This window comes from Hippichthys cyanospilos, unplaced genomic scaffold (genome assembly GCF_059441005.1).
Source record: "Hippichthys cyanospilos isolate Australia breed blue-spotted pipefish unplaced genomic scaffold, RoL_Hcya_1.0 HiC_scaffold_26, whole genome shotgun sequence".
In the NCBI taxonomy this organism is placed as follows: domain Eukaryota; kingdom Metazoa; phylum Chordata; class Actinopteri; order Syngnathiformes; family Syngnathidae; genus Hippichthys; species Hippichthys cyanospilos.
The window spans coordinates 333,664-337,019 of NW_028283382.1; positions in this window are offsets into that span (position 1 = coordinate 333,664).

Here is a 3,356-nt window from a genome sequence, read left to right on the forward strand (position 1 = left end):
GCGTTTTCAGCCCGAGTGGAGCACATTTTGACTGTTTTTTTAAAAACATCATTGTACATTGAAATTTCTGCTTGCGTATGCTTTAGAAGCAAGAATTAAGAGGACTACATTCATTATTTCAGCCGAAAAATGCTTAGTTTATGATTTATAGTCAACATTAATGAAATGTCCCCAACAGCGTTTTCAGCCCGAGTGGAGCACATTTTGACTGTTTTTTTTAAAAACATCATTGTACATTGAAATTTCTGCTTGCGTATGCTTTAGAAGCAAGAATTAAGAGGACTACATTCATTATTTCAGCTGAAAAATGCTTAGTTTATGATTTATAGTCAACATTAATGAAATGTTCCAAACAAGCATTTTCAGCCCGAGTGGAGCACATTTTGACCGTTTTTTTAAAAACATCATTGTACATTGAAATTTCTGTTTGCGTATGCTTTAGAAGCAAGAATTAAGAGGACTACATTCATTATTTCAGCTGAAAAATGCTTAGTTTATGATTTATAGTCAACATTAATGTAATGTCCCAAACAAGCGTTTTCAGCCCGAGTGGAGCACATTTTGACTGTTTTTTTAAAAACATCATTGTACATTGAAATTTCTGCTTGCGTATGCTTTAGAAGCAAGAATTAAGAGGACTACATTCATTATTTCAGCTGAAAAATGCTTAGTTTATGATTTATAGTCAACATTAATGAAATGTCCCCAACAGCGTTTTCAGCCCGAGTGGAGCACATTTTGACTGTTTTTTTAAAAACATCATTGTACATTGAAATTTCTGTTTGCGTATGCTTTAGAAGCAAGAATTAAGAGGACTACATTCATTATTTCAGCTGAAAAATGCTTAGTTTATGAATTATAGTCAACATTAATGAAATGTTCCAAACAAGCGTTTTCAGCCCGAGTGGAGCACATTTTGACCGTTTTTTTAAAAACATCATTGTACATTGAAATTTCTGCTTGCGTATGCTTTAGAAGCAAGAATTAAGAGGACTACATTCATTATTTCAGCTGAAAAATGCTTAGTTTATGATTTATAGTCAACATTAATGTAATGTCCCAAACAAGCGTTTTCAGCCCGAGTGGAGCACATTTTGACCGTTTTTTTAAAAACATCATTGTACATTGAAATTTCTGTTTGCGTATGCTTTAGAAGCAAGAATTAAGAGGACTACATTCATTATTTCAGCTGAAAAATGCTTAGTTTATGATTTATAGTCAACATTAATGTAATGTCCCAAACAAGCGTTTTCAGCCCGAGTGGAGCACATTTTGACTGTTTTTTTTAAAAACATCATTGTACATTGAAATTTCTGCTTGCGTATGCTTTAGAAGCAAGAATTAAGAGGACTACATTCATTATTTCAGCTGAAAAATGCTTAGTTTATGATTTATAGTCAACATTAATGAAATGTCCCCAACAGCGTTTTCAGCCCGAGTGGAGCACATTTTGACTGTTTTTTTAAAAACATCATTGTACATTGAAATTTCTGCCTGCGTATGCTTTAGAAGCAAGAATTAAGAGGACTACATTCATTATTTCAGCTGTAAAATGCTTAGTTTATGATTTATAGTCAACATTAATGAAATGTCCCCAACAGCGTTTTCAGCCCGAGTGGAGCACATTTTGACTGTTTTTTTAAAAACATCATTGTACATTGAAATTTCTGCTTGCGTATGCTTTAGAAGCAAGAATTAAGAGGACTACATTCATTATTTCAGCTGAAAAATGCTTAGTTTATGATTTATAGTCAACATTAATGAAATGTCCCCAACAGCGTTTTCAGCCCGAGTGGAGCACATTTTGACTGTTTTTTTAAAAACATCATTGTACATTGAAATTTCTGCTTGCGTATGCTTTAGAAGCAAGAATTAAGAGGACTACATTCATTATTTCAGCTGAAAAATGCTTAGTTTTATGAATTATAGTCAACATTAATGAAATGTTCCAAACAAGCGTTTTCAGCCCGAGTGGAGCACATTTTGACCGTTTTTTTAAAAACATCATTGTACATTGAAATTTCTGTTTGCGTATGCTTTAGAAGCAAGAATTAAGAGGACTACATTCATTATTTCAGCTGAAAAATGCTTAGTTTATGATTTATAGTCAACATTAATGAAATGTTCCAAACAAGCGTTTTCAGCCCGAGTGGAGCACATTTTGACCGTTTTTTTAAAAACATCATTGTACATTGAAATTTCTGCTTGCGTATGCTTTAGAAGCAAGAATTAAGAGGACTACATTCATTATTTCAGCTGAAAAATGCTTACTTTATGATTTATAGTCAACATTAATGAAATGTCCCCAACAGCGTTTTCAGCCCGAGTGGAGCACATTTTGACTGTTTTTTTTTTAAACATCATTGTACATTGAAATTTATGCTTGCATATGCTTTAGAAGCAAGAATTAAGAGGACTACATTCATTATTTCAGCTGAAAAATGCTTAGTTTATGATTTATAGTCAACATTAATGAAATGTTCCAAACAAGCGTTTTCAGCCCGAGTGGAGCACATTTTGACCGTTTTTTTAAAAACATCATTGTACATTGAAATTTCTGTTTGCGTATGCTTTAGAAGCAAGAATTAAGAGGACTACATTCATTATTTCAGCTGAAAAATGCTTAGTTTATGATTTATAGTCAACATTAATGAAATGTCCCAAACAAGCGTTTTCAGCCCGAGTGGAGCACATTTTGACCGTTTTTTTAAAAACATCATTGTACATTGAAATTTCTGTTTGCGTATGCTTTAGAAGCAAGAATTAAGAGGACTACATTCATTATTTCAGCTGAAAAATGCTTAGTTTATGATTTATAGTCAACATTAATGAAATGTCCCCAACAGCGTTTTCAGCCCGAGTGGAGCACATTTTGACTGTTTTTTTAAAAACATCATTGTACATTGAAATTTCTGCTTGCGTATGCTTTAGAAGCAAGAATTAAGAGGACTACATTCATTATTTCAGCTGAAAAATGCTTAGTTTTTGATTTATAGTCAACATTAATGAAATGTCCCCAACAGCGTTTTCAGCCCTAAAGGAGCACATTTTGACTGTTTTTTTTAAAAACATCATTGTACATTGAAATTTCTGCTTGCGTATGCTTTAGAAGCAAGAATTAAGAGGACTACATTCATTATTTCAGCTGAAAAATGCTTAGTTTATTATTTATAGTCAACATTAATGAAATGTCCCCAACAGCGTTTTCAGCCCGAGTGGAGCACATTTTGACTTTTTTTTTTTAAAAACATCATTGTACATTGAAATTTCTGCTTGCGTATGCTTTAGAAGCAAGAATTAAGAGGACTACATTCATTATTTCAGCTGAAAAATGCTTAGTTTATGATTTATAGTCA